The following is a 19351-nucleotide window of genomic DNA, read 5'->3' on the forward strand; positions in this document are numbered from 1 at the left end:
TCTTTTGCTGTTATTTCACTCTTCCCCCAAACTATATTTTAGTTCTAAGGCAAATTATAATCATATAGATATCAGGATATATTTTATATTTTTTATTAGATTAGTTTTCTTTCTCTCTCTCCTTCCCCCCACCCCCCCCCTTTTTTTTTTTTTTTTTTTGCTCTAGCCTCAGAACTCTTTAGCCAGGCAAACATTTACAAATTAAATGTAAAGCAGGTGATGTGATAGTCCTCGGCACTGGAAGCCACACAGAGCCGGGCCTCAGCTGCTGGGGCTCAGTTCTCCTGGAGATGTTTGACGACACAAGGTCCAGCAGTTCAATCTTTCCTTTTACAAACAACTTCCCCTTACTTGGCAGACATCTCAGGCAAAGCGTGAAGTCATTGCAGAAAGGCAATCTTTTCATTTTACACAAATAAGATCTGTATTCCAATTTGATTTGTGTTCCAGAGGAAACTATCAAATGTATCCTTTCTTTATAAAAATGTGATTTTCCACCTCCATACCAATGATCACCTTCTAACTAGTGATCAGCTGTACTGTGATTGCAGGGTGGCACTGAGACTACAGTAAACAGAAAACCTGAAGAGCCGAACATACGGAATGAATTCTGCAGGGACCATGGTTCTGCCAACTCTAGGTTAATACTGCTCACACCTTTGGGGAAGGAAACAGAATGTGGTGTTGGGGAGAGAGGTCTTTTACAATTTACTCTCTACTTGCTAAACTTCTCCATCCTCTCTCTCTTTTTACATTTTTTTACTTTTTAATTGTGGTGAAATACACATAACATGGAATTTACCATCTTAACACTTTTAACTATATAGTTTGGTGGTGTTAAACGCATTCACACTGCCGTGCAGCTGTCACACCACCGTCCATCTCCAGAACTCTATTCATCTCCCAGACCGAAATTGCACCATTAACACTGGCTCCCCATCCCCCATCCCATCCCTAGCAACCACCATTTTTCTTTCTATCTTTATAAATTTGACTCCTCTAAGCACCTCTTGTAAGTGAAATCATACAGCATCTGTCCTTTTGTGACTGGCTTATTTCACTTAGCACCGTGTATTCAAGGTTCATCCATGTTGTAGCAGGTGTCAGAATTTCCTTCCTTTTAAAGGCTGAATAATATTCTACTATATGCATAGACATATTTTGTTTACCCATTCATCCATGGATGGACACTTGAGTTGTTTCCACCTCTTGGCTATTTTTAACTGATAATGTATTCATCTTTACAAAAAATAAAAATTATTCAGATCTCCATAATGGCCAACTGCCAAAAAGAATAAAAAAATAAAAGTTAGGAGTAAATGTTAACAGCAAAATAAACCCATCACATCATGACCAGTGTGGCTCCCATTTGCTAATTCAGTGGGAGACTCTGTGAGGCACAGTCTTTATCAGCCTTCTAGAAAGAAACTTACAGGTAGTGGTTGCTGACCAAGAGTGGAAAGATTAGAGGCAAGAAAATGAATAAAAGAAAAAAAGTAAGACCAAAGAAACATCCTGTGGCAGCAGAATCTAGAGGGAAGGACAATGCACAAGGGGCCCAGCCCTGACAGAGCTGTCGAGGCCCATGGGCCGCATCCTTCGTGGACTTGCTGCCTCGATTCCCTGAAGGGTGGGTGTTGGATCCCAGTTCAGCTGACACAGGGAGTGGGCGAGCACGGCGCAGGGAGCCAGACTGACCTGGGTCCCACCAGCCTCAGGCTCTCTGTGGCCGTGGGCAGGTCCCCACAACCTCGGTTTCTTCAGCTGCCAAAGGACACTGCAACTCCCATCCACAGGACAGTCGCCAGCAATAAAGTATAAACAATGCCAGAGGAGAGCAGGGAATTCCGAAGCATTCAGAGGGTTTGCTGGGCTTTGATGCCTCCAGCATCTTTCCCCAAAACTGCTTAACTGGGCACAGCTGTGGATGGGGACCCAGGCTTCATGCTCCTCTGCTGTCTAAACCTCTGCCCAGCCGTCATCCTCAGGCCCTTACATGGGGACAAGACAAAGGCCCCTGCTCCTTAGAGTTATAGTACAAATAATCATCCTTTACTTTTCCTGTTTTTCACATTCTATTCCTGTTTTTTGGTAGAATCATTAAAATGTCCCCTACACCTCTTCACCCTTGCTGAAGTTCACAGATCATCAATGCCCATGGATCTAAGAGGCATCTGATTCCAGTTCACTCACTTTTACAAAGGAATCGAAAGCCTAGCAGTCCCATATGGCTCCTCCAAGCTGGACACCAAGTCCAGATCACTCCTGCTTGGAGACGGAGGCATAGAGAAACTTGGATCCTGGTTCCAGCCCATTAAACCAGTCTGTGGAAGGAATGCTCAGGAAGTATATACCAGGTCACTAAAAAAAAAAACAAACCACACACACACACCTCATATGTAACTCCTTCTCATCTTCATATCCTTCTCCAAACCCACTCAGAATCCAGCAGTTCCCGTGGGTCAGGTACATTTCTGAGCAGAAATTCACAAGGCAGCAGACCTGCCCCCTGCTGTTCAGTAAACACAAGTTAGCACCCTGATAATATTAACTATCAGCACTGCTAGATTCTGAACCTAGAGAAGACTGCTGAAATAATTCCAGGTAGAAAGGGATCTCACACCTTCTCAGGTTTCTAGAGGCCACCCCTGTGAGAGCTTTCTCAGACACACCCTCCACAGCTGAGCCACATGGTCCTTCTTCCTTCTGAGTTCAACCCAAGTGGCTTCTGCACTTTTTCTTTTTGTCCAAACCTCATTAGAGGCAGACAACCAAGTCCCAATTCCTTTAGCAGGATCTTTAAAATACTCTGAAGCTCTTCAGGCATCTGTAACCCCAGATGGCCTCTGCTTATGCAAATGTGCCATCCTATGTAACAGGAAGTATAGACAGTAGGTTGGATATGGGGTCTATGACCCAAATGTGGATTAATACCGAGAAAGAAGGAAAATTCTAACATAAAACCTCACTTAGTTCAACTTGGCAGCCTCATGTTCAACTTAACCGTTACGTTAGTGAAACCAAAAAGATCCCATTTTAAATAGTATTTCCTTTAATAATAGCTAACATTTACTGATAGTTGACTAATGGCTAACATCTATAGATACTTACTGCATGCTTTATGAACATTATTTCCTAGAACTCACAATAACCCTATGAAGTAGCTTCTAGTCCAATTTTATGGGCATAAAAACCAGGGGACACTAAAAGGGGCAAAGCTGGAACTCTAAATCAGGGTCTGACTCTGGACCGGCTGCCTTAACCACAAGGCTCCTCTGCCTCTCCACTATCAGCCACCAAATGGTAAAAAGTTGGGGGTTCTGACAAGGAATATAAGCAAATTGAAAATGAAGAAAAACAGTCTGGTTACTGGGTTCTCCCTTCACCATGACCAGCTGTTGCCCACGTGGCCAACTCTCCCCTCCCTGGCAGACCCAACCTCTTCCTCCTTCTTGCCCATGGCCTCTCTGCCTTCTTCTGGGGAATGGGTCCCCATTATTGACGCTATTCCTAAAGATGTGTGTTTAAGCTTAATATCAACATTCCCCAAGGAAAGTGTCTTGTCCCTTCTGTGAGACCTGTCGGGCAGGTAGCGATGGTGACAGGTCAGGCTCGGGGCCCAGAACACTAACGGATATGAAGACGGGGGTGGAGGGGGGCCTTTGGAAGCCCAGTGGGCACCATGCGATGAAGAATGAGTCTGGGTGAGTTTCACAAGGTAACACATGAGGGCACCTCACCCCATTTTTTGTCTTCCTTTCCCGGCTCTTTACCCTGCACTCCCCCGCACTCCGACTTCATGAGGGGCCAGCTCTGCCAAGTTCCTCTCAGCACCCTGAGGACTCCCTGATGTTCTCAGGCATCAAACAGAGGTGAGGACACCCCATCTGTGCCAGCCATGGTCACCTGCCACCCAGGTATCTCCACAGGGACCTCCCTTCCCCAGTCCTCACACTCACCACCTCCATGTGCTGGTACCCCTCCGGGTGCCCCTTGATCTTCCCTCAGAGAACACAGTTACCCCGGAACTTTCCGTGCTCTTCTCTTGCCTCCTGGCCTTCTAGGTTTCGGCTGCTCCTCAGTCTCCCCCCATCTCTCTCAGGGTCCCTCTCCCTGTAAACCTGATCATAGATCAGGACAGGCTCATCCCTAGACCTCTGCCTGCAGGTCTCTTTCACAAGGATGGATTCCCCCTCTCAGTAGGGCCGTTCATGCAGTTATGAATATCTGAGCCAAAGATGCTGTATACTTTAGGGTGAATTCCAGACTTTAACTTCTCAGTGAATGAACATTTATCTAGTATCCACCAGAAACGAGGTATAATTCTAGCCCTGGAAACACTTCTGGTCTAGTGGAACTATGATCCAAATAAAAGGATTGCACCATCAGGTATAGTGAGAATGCAGGCCATGGACTGATGCTCAGGAATTCTAATGGGAGATGTGTCCAAAGCTGCCTGCAGAGCTGCAGACACAGGCCAGAGCCTTGGACGAGAGTCCCACCTTGGCATTCACACATTCAAAGGACCCACCCTCCATCTCCCTCTCTGCTACCCAAAGACACAGTCAGGTGAGCAAGAGCAAGAGACTGAAGGTGCCTGCATAAAAAGCCATGGCCGAAGTATTAGGGTAGAAAGAAAGAACAAGACTGTCAGGAGCCAGAGGACTGCCACAGTGTTGAGTAATGCCAGCCCCCGCCATCACACACGTCCTCAGAGCCAAGTCAGCATCCCTGCCCCTCACCACCACGACACACAACAGCCAGTCTGGCCCCTGCAGCCCAGGGCTCGGCTCAGAAGCTCCGCGTATCTTGGCCTTCCCAGCAAAGACCATGACTCACCTGAGCCTAGGCAGGAAAGCCCAGGGGACTGTCCAGAAAGACAGTAGAGTTTGCGCTTCCCCCAAAAGGAAACCAGTAGAAAAGAGGCCACCAGTTCTCGCACATCCCTTCCTTGAGGCCCCATCTATGTGCCAGCCCGATGGAAGAGGCAGGTGAGGATTCCCCAGCCCTTGGGCAATGGGACAAACTTACATGCGGAACCATGGGGTGAGAAATTCTTTTGTGACTTCCACAACCCACTCAAAATATACTCAACTCCCTATTCGAAGGTTCCCCCAGATTTTTTCAACTCTGCAAATCAAGCTATTGGGGGAAAATGGGTCTGAGTCCCTGATGGAGACATGGAATCCCACAGAAGTGAAGAGATGGCATTGGCCTGGGCCACATGACAGGTCAGTGACAGGAGCCTCAAATCTAGGATTCCAGCCTTGACCCAGTGTCCCATTTACTACAGCATGTCCCCCTTCCTCCCCGCACCCTACCCCCACAGGGAGTGTGCCTGCTGAGCAGGAGGACTCCACAGCAGGAGGACTGACCTTTCCATGACAGCCTGGAAGGACAGCCCAGAACCCAAAGGAGGTGAAGCAAACCTAGTGCCGTCTCTGGGCTGGCAACACAGGATGACCACCCCCCAGCCTGTACACTGGGGGCATGGGAGGAACACGGAGGGTCTTATGCATGCGCCCACGGCTCTTTCTCCCCACACTGTGGCTGCTGGGACTCGAGGGACTCACAATGACCACCATCCTCACCCAGGGCCTCCCTTGCATCTGAACCACCTCCTTACTAAACTCCTGCTATTGGCTGCCAAGCCAGCGGTCCCTCTGACACTCACACCTCTCTGTGCACACAAAATCCCGCTTTACTGATTTGATTGCACCTGCCCTCTGTTCATAAAGCCCCACACTCCTCTGCCTGAGTCTCCAGGCCCGCCAGATCTGACTCCAGTTGGGTCAACCTTGCCTCCCATAGAGGGGAATCAGGCTGCTGGAAAGGTGGGGAAAGGCCCAAGATGTGGGTGACAATGTCCAAGATGCCCACTGGCATCAGGCACTGCATTGAGGGTGAGAAGCAGGGCCAGCCACTTGCAGCCCACCTCATGCAGTGGGAGATGAGTCCAAGGCCACAAGCTGGTAACACTAGAGGTTAACCTGAAGTAAGGATGCCATGAAAGATGTCAAATGGTGCAGGCATGGTGGAAAACAGTAAGGTGCTTCTTCAAAATCACATAGCATTGCTGTATGATCCAGCAGTGCCACTTCTGGGTATACACCCAAAGAAGTGAAAGCAGGGACTCAGAGATATTTGCACACCCGTGTAAAAACAGCAGCATTATTCACAATAGCCAAAGGGCAGACGCAACCCAAGTGTCCATCCATGGATGAGGGATACACAAAATGTGGTCCGTGCATACAGTGAAAAATCATTCAGCCTTAAAAGGAAGGAAATTCTGACACGTGCTGCAAAGGTGGATGAAACTTGAGGATGTTATGCCAAGTGAAATAAGACACAAAAGGACAAATACCTTATGGTTCCACTGACAGAGGTACCTACAGTAGTCAGATCCATAGACAGAAAGTAGAATGGGGGTTTCCAGGGGCTGGGGGAAGGGAATGCAGAGTTAGTGTTTAATGGGCACAGAGTTTTGGATGCAGAAGATGAAACAGTTTTGGAGATGGATAGTGGTGACGGTTGCACAGCATTGTGGATGTGCTTAGTGCTGCTGAACTGTATGCTTAAAAATGGTTACGATGGTAAATTTTGTTATGTATATTTTACCACAATTTAAAAAAATGCATGAAGGGAAGTAAAAGCCTTTAATCCTAAATTTAAATTGGATGCATTGGTATGAACACATGATGTATTTCATCCTCCCTTCATGGTGGGAGAGGGAGTTTTTCTTAACTATGTTGAATGGCTAACCCAATAGCAATAAGCACAGCCAGCAGAGATAGCTCCAAGCATGCTCTCCCAACACCACTCCTCACTAAAAAAGGAAGAGGTTGTTGGGGGAAATGACCAAATCCAGGTCTGGGAGGAGAAAGTGCATAAGAAGAGCTTGGAACATTTCGTATTATGCAAAACAGGTGCTGTAGATTGGATCCCGCCGCCCCCCCCCCCCCCAAGCTAAAATCCCTACTGTAACTGTTGAGGGTGGGAAATCCCAGTATGGTAATTGAAAGGTAGGGCCCTGAAGAGGTGATTAGATTTTAGGAACCTGCCATAGTGAATGGATTAATAACGGTGGTCAGGGGCATGGTTCTGAGGGCTTTAAAAGAAGAGCACAGGAGAGGTTAGTCTCTGCTCCACCATTTCGAAATGTGATACCCTGAATTGCTGTCATTACTGCCAGGACAGAGCCCTCACCAGACGTGTTCCCTGAACTTCGGACTTCCCGGCCTTGAAACTGTAAGCAATGCATTTTGTTTTCTTATAAATCACCCAGTTCCAGGTATTTTGTTATAAGCAACAGAAATGTACTAATACAGCAGGAAACTATTAAACTAAGATTTTGTCAATAGAACACAGGAGCCAATCTGAACAAGTTCCCACTGGCAAAGATAAGACAATCCGAGCATCAATTAAGATTCATGGATAAAAACACATCATGTATATTTAATTCATGAGTTCTTAATGATCCTGGAAAAAAATTCATTTCACTGGTCATCTCTGAAGGATGCCAGGGGATGGATTCATTATTCTGAACACTGAAAAGGAAAGTGGAAGCAGCAGGCACTTCCCTACACGGACTCAGGTGATGAGCGTAATATCTTACAGAATTCCAGCTAATAATGAAAAAGGCACGACAGCACTCCAATGTCACCATGTGCAACCCTAACGAGGTAACGGACCCAGGTGATGACCATCCAATGGCTGCTGACAGCAACACCTGAATCTCAGCAAGTCTATTCTGCAATCATAGATTTACATGACCAACAGGGGACAGAGGATCTCGTGAAGTGTCACAAAGAGAATACAGTCAACAAAATCCAGTCTGGGGAAGCCCTACAGGAAAAGCTTCTTTAGCAAACATATTGCAAGAAAAAAGGAGGTGAAAGGGGAGCCTGCAGATGGAAAGAAACGTAAGACATATCGACAGAGGTAGCCTATGGACCTGATTTAGATTCTAATTCAAACAAAATGTTAAAGGCAATTACACAAACAGGGAAATCTGAATGCTGAGTAGATAGCTGATTTGTTTCAGTGATAATATGGCACTGGCGCTGTGTTGTTAAAGCGAGTCCTTATGTCTTGTCAAGAGACATGCAGAAGTGTTTCCAGCCCTCCGCTCTATCTATCCGTGGCCCTGCTTTTATGTTGTGTATAGGGATCCGAACCTGTCACCTTGGTGTCACCAGAACAGCACTGTTCCAAGTGAGCCACCCCGCCGGCCTGTACTTACAGACGAAATGACAGGCTGTCTGGAATTTGTTCCAAAATAAGGCAGTTCCGGGAAGTAAGCGGGGTATAGACGAGGCAGCTGGTCATGAGCCAGCGTTTGTGGAAGCTGAGGGAGGGACATCTACCTCTACTTTTCATCACGTTTGAAAGTTTCCATTTTAAAAAATGAGTTTAAAAGGCAAGAACTGAACTTGAATCTAGAGGAAGAGAGATGGATCAACGTGAGAGGTGCGGAACGAGAGATACGGACTCCGAGCCCTGAGCCCCACTCCACCCTCCGGGGAGGCGGGTGCCCTGGGGACTCCTCCCAGAGGACACTGGTCGCATCACCTGCGTTTCAGGCCGCTCGCTGCGGACTCACGTCTCGCCGCTGGTATCGCCCCGGGGGCAGCACAGCCCCACCGGCCTCCTCCACGCGGCCGGGCCGTCCCGGGCCCCTCTCTGCGCCCGCGGCTCTGCGCTCTGCCTGCGGCGGACGGCGCTTTCCCGCCAGGTGCGGGCCGGGGTCCCGGACCGTCTCGCCCACTTTCTGTCTCCGAAGCCCCGCGAGCGCCGGCTCCCAGGAAGGCAGAAACAGCTCTCGGCGGCCGGACCAGCGACCACGCCGTGTGTGTGTCCTGGGTTCTCAGGGAGCTCGGCTCCTGCAGCCTCAGCATCTCCGACCCTGAATGGGTTTGTTAACAACAAGGAGGCCAAACCGAAGAACCAACGGACTGAGACCATCCAGAGGTCACTCAGCCCAAGGTTCCCAAAGATCACTGATGTTACATCTCAGTGGTTAGGCATTTTACTATGTATAAGAAAAAACAAAATTAGTCCATCGATCCCAAGATTTCACAGAGACCGTTGCCTAATTGAAGAGGTAGCCCTGGAAACCTGCTTGACACAGACACAAGAACTGGAGCTCATGTCCAGGCCAGTTCACAGCGTTAAATGCTAATACAGTGGCTGTGGTGTGGAGAAAGATGCTGCCAGCCTGGGATGCCAGGAGATGCTGGATATTACCTACAGGGATCTCCGAGGGGCCCTGGAGGAGCGCTGCTCACCATTTATGTGCCTGGCCTGATTTCCTCACCTTGCCAATGCAGATACTCAAGCAAAGAGAGGCAAATGAGCTGCTTAACGTCCTAGAGAGGAATGAGGTTAGGAGAGAGAATCCCGGGGCTCCTTCACTCCAGACCCATGGGCTTTCAGCTCCCTGTGGAGGCCGGAATCTCAAGTCCCCACTTCCAAGCAGCAGGTTGAGAGCTACAGGTCACACTTCTCAGAGTCACAGCCTCACAAACAAATCAGTGCACACTGCAATGGGTCACCTCATTTCCAGGAGCACCAACTAAAAACTTATAAATATGCCCTACATATAAATTGGCTATAATTACATACCTAATGTATATACCTACAAATTATATACATAAGATTGAAAAATACATTTTTACACCCAGCTTTCCCATTTGACTGGCTATTTATTACTGGCAGTGCTTTCAATTAGTTTCTCATTTTTGCTCCATTTAAGGGATCAGTCTTTGGGAGTCAGTCTGGGTCACTAATCTTACAGAAACTGTCTTCAGTGCTTAAGTGACTTTAAACAGTAACTTTTATAACTATTTAAAAATATACTTTGGAACCCTGTACCTGCCAGCCATCCAAAAAAAAAAAATAGAGAGAGACAGAGACAGACACATGCTTGTATATGTATGGTAACTAAAAAGTCAAGGATTAATGCCTTGCAGTGGTTATATTTGGATGGTAAGATTACCAATTATTTGCACATTGGTTTATGTGCTTTTTTCATTTTACCATATTAAACATACGTCACTTTTAATAAAAGGATAATTAAAGTTTTATTGATATTATTTGAAAAAAAATACCATTTGTGTTTCTGAAGCCATCGTTGGCCTGGAAAACATTTTCTTTTTTCAAAAACTGTGCGCTCCGTGGGAACCACATTCTTTATTTAGGGTCAAGTTAAGTTCTCCCTATAGCTAGGAAAAGGTTTTATTTGTTGTTTGTTTTTCCCCGCCTACTCAATTTTGAGGGGTAACTTGTATTATTGCCTCTCTTTACCTGGTTTGATTTATGATCTTGGAAGTCAGGTCATTCTTTCCTGGGTCAGAGAAAGAAAAAAAAAGTTCTCCCCCACCTAATACCTGATAAAATGTGAAAAGGTCATTGCAGACCTTGACAGAGACCCATACAATTTCAACCCAATCTGATAAAACAACAACTAGAAAACTTTTATCAGAAGAAAATGTAACTTGCCATTTCCCAGCTCAATTGATGAACTTTTTTTTTTATCTGAAATGACAGACATCATAAGATAGGAAAAGCTAGAGATAAGAAACCAAATTGAGTTGTTTGAATCAGATCCGATTGTCTGCTCCTTGTTCAAGCTCCCACACCTGCTCAGAACAGGTCAATGGGTGCCTCCTGGCAGGGTCCCTGAGGGGTTTGGAAACACTGCAAAAGGGGTGAACTTTGAGACTTCAGCGTTTATTTTGTGATTATAATTAACCTGCTCACCAGCTGCTATCGATCAATTCTAAACGGAGGTGATAAAATTTGACTGGGTTTCTAGAATTAGAAATGGAGATTTAAAAGGGGGGGGGCAGGAAGATTAAAAAAATAATTTAAGGACTGAATTCAATTTTAAGAAGCAAAACTGTTAACTGCAATTAGAAGACTGATCCCAAAGCCCAGTTTAATAACGCTCCAATTTCCCACCAAATTTTGGTGGTAACTTGATTTCTCATCCTCAAAAATAAAGTATATCTGTGACTACTTAATAGGGGAGTGAAAGACAGCCTCTAACTCCACTCACAGAGGCCGTTTAATGACATTAAACATATAGATTGGCTTACCTGTCTGGATTATACTACTCCTTTGGGGGAAAAAAGATGTTTTAAAACATCAAGTCAATTCTTGGGCTCCTGAAAAATGCTGAAGGCCAGAAAACCAAATTCTCTTATTCAGACAAGAAGCTTGAATATCCTGGCTCAATTCTGATTACAGAGCAGTAATAGATAAAACCATAGGCCACCTGCCAAAAACAAGAAAGCTTCCACTGATCAGCTGCTGTGTTCAGCTCAGACCAACTCCATGGGGCTCTTCCTGCCTGGGGTTTTATCAACTGTTTTGATCCATGCCCCTATTTTCATCTTTATTAAAATCATAATTATTGTGTTTCTCTCCCCTCCTTTCTCTGCTCCTACCACAAATACATTTAAAATCTTCAGAGAAAAGGGAGAAGGTGGTTACAGATTTCTTTCAGGAAAGGGATTGCTGAGGCAGCCATATGGTTTTACTCTTCCTCAGAAGTCAACAATTCCCCTCCCCAGCCCCCCCCCCCCCCCGAATTAGGAGAATGCTCTAGTTTGGAGGGTATGAATTCTGGGAAATCTCACAAACTCTCTGCACACCAGAGCTGGGAGGCTGAACAGGGAGGTTGTGCAAGGGCAGGATCCCCAGCACTGTACTTCCCATGGCACGTTCTGCGCCATCAGGATGAGGTGGAGGCTGCTCAGGAAGATACCGCACTGCAGAGACACTGATTGGCGGGAGGCAGAGAAACCTGGGGAGAAGCTACACAGGGAGAGGGAGTGGGTAGAGGGACAAGTGATGCGAGCTCCAAGCTTAAGAGTCCTTCAACCACCAGGCCCCTTCTGGTCATGAAAGGCTGAAGGCCCCCATCTCAAATTTGGCAAATGCAAAGAGTGGAAAGGGGAGCATACCATCCTGGAGGTTGGACGCACGTGGGTTCTAAGCCAGAGCTGTTGTTTACTACTTGTGGGGACTTGGGCAGGTTACTCTCCAGCAAACTGAAGATCATAATATCTCCCTCTCAGGGAAGGACAAAAAAGTCCCTGTCATCTGACAATTTCCTCACTGACACATGACAACTTACTATTCACAATGGGATATTCTGCAAGGTACAGGCTACTATCCCTGAAAAGTTGTTAGCTATTATGTAAATACTAATCTACCAAAATATTTTATATAAATTAAAATAGATTCAAGGTTATTCCTATTATAACTCCATTCTTTATTACTCCTGACTTTTTAAGAAGGTGACAAAGGAGTAACTCTATAGATAGCCAATAAAATGTTTGAGTAATCTGTTCACGGAGAATGTTGTATGAGGCCGTGTCACGGTCCATCAGATGCCAATACAGCAGAGTGGTACTCATTCCCAAGGGGGAGCCTTATCACTTTGTTCTGCAGGATACATAGGCCCAAGAGGTCCCCAAAAGACAAAAACTTTCAGGTGTCAAACAGTTCCCTTAAGTTCTTAAAGCAGCAGCCCAGGGCCTCTTCAGAACAAAGCAAGGAATAACCTGCGGCCCTTCCTCTTTCTTATGCAAATAGGGCAGCAACCTTGCAACCGGCTTCAGGTTTAAATTCAGTACAACTCAACTGTCTTGAAAAGACAGGCCTCTCATCATAAAGAAATGATTAACTTTTCCAGTGACGAATATGCTAATTACCCTGATTTGATCACCGTAACTGTATACAGGTATTGAAATATAACTCTGTACCCCACAAATATGTACAATCAATACATTTTAATTAAAAAAAAAAAAAGACAGTCTTAAAAGAATGTTTTAAAAGAATCACCCTAGAGGAAGATAAGTCATGCTTCAAAGGCTATCCCATCATTGCCCCAGTATAACCTGAGGGAAAACCACACACCAGGAAAAGCCCAGCTTGTGTGTGTTTGTGCCTTTGAGTGTTTGGGACTTCAGGAAGCTACACCAGTATGTAGGTGGGGTGTTGCTGACTTAGATCTGCTACAAGTACTTAGACTAGCATGAGGGATTTCCTCTCCTCAGTGAAGTAACCTCCTGCTGGATAAGCAAAGTCAAAAGCCAAACTCAGGATTGCAGTTAAGGATGCTGTTGGTCTGCCTGGCAGTATCCTCAAGAAGCTTGAGCACCAAGGAAAACCCCAGGACTAAAAGAATAGGTAAAAGCCAAATTCAATAAACAACAATTTACATCTTAAAGCACTTTTCCTGTGCATCCATAAACAATAAATACAGAATCCTTAAAAAAAAAAAAAAAAAGAGAGAGAGAGAGAGAGAAAGACTTACAGGAAGTTCATTCGTGAATGCCTTTTGTTTTTAAAAACTTACTTGGTTTAATGCAGTTTTTAAAATATATCTTATATTCACATTCTTCAAAACTCAGATGATTCCATTTTGTATGTTTATGTTCAAAGTAGCCTCAGTCACAATAGCCAAGAAGTCCGGGTAAAAGCAACCCAAGTGTCCATCCATGGATGAATGGATACACAAAATGTGTAGGTGCATACAATGGAATATTATTCGGCCTTTAAAAAGGAAGGAAATTCTGACTCATGCTACAACATGAATGAAACTTGAAACCATCATGCTAAGTGAAATAAACCAGACACAAAAAGACAAATACTGTATGATTCCACTTATATGAGGTACCTTGAGTAGTCAAATTCATAGAGACAAAAAGTAGAATGGCAGGTGCCAGGGGTGAGAGGGAGGAAGTAATGGGAGCTGTGTTATTGAGTACAGTTTCAGTTTTGCAAGATGAGAAAGTTCTGAAGATCTGTTACACAGCAATGCGAAAATACTTAACACTATTGATCTGTACATTTAAAAATAGTTAAGGCAATAAAAAAAATTTAAATAAAACTTAAACTTCCTTTTGTTTCAAAGTATTTTCTCGTTGTAGCTGTTATTTAACAGATTAATAGCGAAGCACAGAAATTACTATAAAAAATGCTTAAGATGGTTAAAACAACTTCCAAAAGTTCCAAGGCACATAATAAAAGTCCTTTTCCCACCCTATCCCTCACCTACCTGTTATCCTTTCCACAGGCAATCAATGTTACAATTCCCTGTGAGAATTTGTATTTACAAATTCTCCACAAATTATCTCTAGATATATTTTCTTCCCTTTTTTTTTACAGATAGAGTGCAGTGCTACACACACCTCCCATACTTATCAATGTGTTGGAGAGGATTCCACACCATTACATTACGAACCACATCACTTTTTATGCCTACATGATATCTTACGGTTTGTACGTACCAGGGGTATATGAACAGTCCCCTAATAATGTGTATTTAGGTTATTTTCAATTTTTGTTCTTACAAAGAGCTGTAATTAATATGTGGAATAAATTCCTAGAAGTCAAAATTACTGTGTCAAAGCTATCTACTTTGTAATTTGATGGGTATATTACCAAGGACTCCCCGTAAAGGTTGTACCAATTTACACTCCCACCCACAGGTATCAGAGTTCCTATTTCTCCACACCTTAGAGTATGTTTGTTTTCTTAGTGCATTCAAGTAGGAAAAAAATGGGGAGGGATACAGAAGAAAGTGTTATCTAAAACTGTCTCCTCTACATCATTCCACCCAAGTGCTTAGAAAGTGCCCAGCAAATGTGGCTGACCTTTTGATGGGAAGGAAACAATGGGCAAGTAACAGGTCTCAGGAGAGGTAGTGACACACCCCTGGCCACCCCAGCACACCTCCTTCCTTTAATTGGTTCTCCACTTAGCGCCACAGACCAGCCCCAGCTCTGATTGACCCGCTCAGGGTGGTAACCGGAAAGTTAAACAGCTTCGGCTTTCCTGGAGCCTGACAAATTGTTCTCTAGCCAAACAAGCTGCTACAGAGTTAGCCTCACAAAGTTCCCTACATAAATGAACTAGCTCTGAAAGCAACTGGGTTAATTGATAAGCAGTCCCAAAGAGATCCAGAAAGCACTTCAGAATTTTCCACTGACCTATGCCATAAGCAAACTCTTAGAACACCTTGAATGTCCCCACCCCACCCTAATGAAGCAAAACTCTCTTTTAGAAAAATCCCTTGGGTAACACTGAGAGATATACATGTATTTCATTGTGCTGCTATTTTCATCTACACTTAAAATGATTCAAATTTTTTGAGATCCTTTGAGAATATCATAATTGCTTGTTTCTCATTACACAAAAGAATTGTTATTCCATGGGAAAATAAATTTTTCTAGCTTTTCCAGTAACAACTACCACCATGCTGTAGGCTATAGCATAGATATGCTTGAAGGATATACTTCAAGACACATTTACATATAAAATCCATTTCAGTCTCCTCTTCAACCTTAAGTATTTACAAACATTAATTGGTAAAAAAAAAAAAAAAAAAAAAAATCAACGTTATTGTGGTGTATCGTACTTACAATAAACACTCTCATTTATAGAGTACATTTTCATGAGTTTAGCCGAATGTGTATATGCCCGTGTAACCACTGATTGGGTTCTTTAAATGGAGACAGCTATATTTAATTCTGCTGTAACTATTTCACATGCACACACAGATCCTAGCCCTTGAAATGCAAGAGCTGCCTGCACAGCTCCTCTGCAGATGGCAACACCACCTCTCCTTAAGCACTTCCAGTGCCCAGGAGTTTATCATGAAGACAAGCCATAGTTGATGCTCCATTTCCAAACAAGAACAATATGTATGAAAGCATTCTTTTCACCTAGAGCATCACACAGTTAAAAGGCCACAGACTGCTTAATTTTGTCTTATAGATATTTGTAACACAGTCATCCTCTGCTTCTTGCTCTTAGCCAACCAGTGATTTCTCTCACCTAAAAGCTCTATTCCTCCAATGGTTCCCCCAAGGTTTCCAGAACCACTTCCCATCCTGCCCCCTCTTCCTTGAGGGCTTTCCAGTTTGCCTCTTAAAGGACTCAAGTAGCCCTTTTATGGGGTTTGACCATGGAAGGGCAGAGTCCTAGGGCAATTACCTCCAAGATCTCTATTCAAATATTTGCTAAGTGCCCAGCATGTGCCAAGCACTTCTATATGAGTAAGACTCTAAACCTGCCCTCAGTAAGGTCACATAATTCCATTAATGCAGCCTAATTAATGATCTAACTGTTGTTTCAGTCATAGCTCATATTGAACTTGGAATGAATTAAAGTTCACATACATTGTATTCAGGGCAGAATAATTTCTTCCAAACTAAGTGCAGGGCTTTGCAGATGTCCCTGTTAGCTTTTACTAGTTTGATTTCTGCCTTATTCCAGTAACCAATGTAAGAATTCTACCAAGAGAGTAACTACTGTTAATACTGAATATTGTTAATAAAGCAGTTGATACTTCATGGGAAAAAAAGGTGTTTGCTTATTTCCCCTAGTTTAAATTAAAAGCAATTTCTGAATTAAGGTTAAATTAGTCTCTGTAGCTTTACCTACGGTGATAAATTTATTATTTAAACAACAGGCTGTGTTTTAGTATTTCATCGTACTACACAGTGTACTGGTAAATGAGGGCATACTATCCCTTGTTCTGTTTTCTAGATTGCAGGTTCTTTCCCTGGCAAACTCCCACTCACCCTTCAAGACAGATGAAGATGCAGATGGCACCACTCAGGTGAAGAATTCCAGAGTCTCAGACAGAGGTAAGAACCACCTTTCTCTCTCTCCTCTGCTCTCAGTTCATAACCACACCATGACAATGGGTCATTTACCCATTTTTCACGTTTGTTTAGGGTGACCAACCATCCCTGTTCCTTGGGGACTGTCCCAGGTGTAGCAGTAAAAATCCCAATTCCTGAGAAACCCCTCAACCTGGGCAAACCAGAAAAACTGGTCGCTGTACATGATAAAGAGTGACTGTTTAATAAAACAGCGATCATTTACAGAGGGCCAAAGCCAAATACTTTGCAAATATTACTTTATTTTTTAAATTTAAGACAAAACTAAAAGTAGTTATGATGATGCCACTTTACAGAAAAAGATTGAGAGAGGTAAGTAACTTGCTCATGACCTCCTGGGGCTTGTGGAGCTGAATCTAGGTTTGCCTACTTCAAAAGTCTGAGCTCATAACCACCATGTGGTCTGGCCACCTTAGGGCACAGTGGTAGCTCTCCACAGCAAGCTTTCGATAAATACCGTAAAATCAGTTTTCATTGTCCTTCCATCACTCAGTAGCGTAAGTGGTGTAGGTCCTCACTAAAGCTGCCAGGCATTTACAGGATGGCCCATGTGATGAGAAAAACATACAGAAAGCATATTCATTCATATGCAGTGCTTTTAACTTAAGTTGCTTTTATGTAAGTGCCACCCACGCAACTTGGTAGAAATCTGAAAGCCAACAAATTCAACCAGCCTCCTGTTCCCTCACAGACATGACCTGGCACCACTCACGCCTGACCCCTGAAAAGATGTGGCTGTGTGCAGAAGAGAAAATCCAGCATAGGCCAGTCCCAAAGGCTGTCTTCAGGTAGGACCTCATGAAATGGCAGGGCAGAGCCCAGAGAAGACAGGCAGCAGTTTTTGGCAAGGAGAAGTTCCCTGGAGGTCAGCTTACTATTTGTCGATAATGGATTTGGGAAACATGACTTACTTCCCAACCTGCACATGGGTTACATCTTAAAATCTGAACACTCAGTTTTTACACTGCTGTGGTTCTAGCTCTGATGACCAGAAAGTATCCTGCACCTTTGGGTATTTAAATTCTCTCTCTTCCTTAATCAAACACCAAATTCTCACTCCAGGATCATAGGGTTACAAAGCAAAGTCCCCCTTCCCGCCCTCAAGTTAAAAGAACTGTGGCAGGGCGGACCCCGTGGCGCACTGGGGAGAGTGCGGCGCTGGGAGCGCAGTAGCGCTCCCGCCGCGGGTTCGAATCCTATGTAGGGATGACCGGTGCGCTCACTGGCTGAGCGCGGTGCGGCCACTCACTAAAAATAAATGAACTGTGGCCCACGGGGACTACTTCTCCTTACGAAATACGAGGCCCCTGAGAGAGTTCTGGAGAAAACCCAGAGACTTCAAGAACGCAGGGACCAGGCGCCCACCTCTCGCCCCCACCCCGCGCCGCCATTGTATGGAGATGCGGCCACGCGCTATCGCGCCAAGGTCGTCCCCAGGCTCGGCGGCCCCTCCTCTCCTGGGGGCTGCCGTCTCGCTCCCCCAAGGGGGAGGGGAACACTAGGAGCCCAGACCCGGCACCGGCGCCACTTCCACGGTTAATCAGTTTACCTGGGATGTGTATTTGGCTGGACCCCCGTGGGCACCTTCCCTGGCCTCCCAGGGCCAGAGGATAATTTAAAAGCTCTTCAAAGCCCGGGCCCTTCTTGGAGTCAGCCCGAGACTGGACACCTGGGAGGGACAGGCTTTACTCTTCAAAGTGAGAGCAAATGCAGAAGGGTTTAGCACTTAGTAGGTGGTCAATAAATGTTAACTTTGTTTCTCAGGTCGGGGCTTCCCCTCCTCCCCGAGAACCGGCTCAATCCGAACACAGTCTTCCGTCCCTTCCCGAAATCCCGCAGGACCAGAGGTCGTCTGCACGTCCAAATGGCGGTTGCCACATCCGTCTCTCAGCCCCGCGTGCCGAGGCACCTCAGCTAAGTCTGGGGAAGTGGGACGCGTTTGCACCGTCCCAGGCCTGACACCGATGGAAACAGTAAACCGCGCCCGACGCGACTGTCATTTCTAACTCCCCTCCTCCTCAGGAGAAGCGGAGGCTCGACGCGTGGAACGGCTGCGACACTCTGCATGTTACTCGGGCGTTGTAAAGAAGCCCCTCTTGGCTCCCCGTGTTCCCCGACACTGACCCGGCGTGTCTGTCCCCGGCCGGCAGCACAACGCGACCTCACGGTTCGACCGCGAGGCACCCACAGTGCCAGCCCCAGTTCAACCCTCTCCCAGGCGGTCTCCTTTACTCTGTCCCTCCTTTGTTCCCGGTGTGAAACCTCCGACAGAAGAATCATCTGCCACCCCAAGGGGTCCTCCAGCTGCGCCGCCAAATGGCCCAGAAGGTCTCAGGTCCAGGCCAATGCAATCAGCTCCCCACCGGTCCCTCTGGGGAGGGCCGGGAGGAAATGGGGACAGAGACCCCGCGACCGCCAGCGCCGTCCCCCCGGCCTCCCGAGGCGGCTCTTCGACTCTCCGAGCGCCCAACGGCCTCCTGTCGCCACGTGCGGCCCGGCGCAGGGGCTCCGGGCTCCTCGAGTTGCGCCACCGTCGCCCCCGCCGCCGCCGCCTTCCATTCGCGTGCCTTCAAACTCGATGCCTCCACCCGCCAGCGCACAGTTGTGCAAAATGGGGACCCCACCGGGGCTCGGGGCAGCCCCCGGCC

At 45.8% G+C, this 19351-nt stretch overlaps 1 protein-coding gene across 2 annotated transcripts in view; it reads right to left on the bottom strand.

Moving 5' to 3' along the window:
* Positions 1 to 19351, bottom strand: part of GATA4 (GATA binding protein 4) — a 43520-nt gene that overhangs the window by 23513 nt on the left and 656 nt on the right. The window lies entirely within an intron of this gene.

Source organism: Cynocephalus volans, chromosome 2, assembly GCF_027409185.1.
Source record: "Cynocephalus volans isolate mCynVol1 chromosome 2, mCynVol1.pri, whole genome shotgun sequence".
In the NCBI taxonomy this organism is placed as follows: domain Eukaryota; kingdom Metazoa; phylum Chordata; class Mammalia; order Dermoptera; family Cynocephalidae; genus Cynocephalus; species Cynocephalus volans.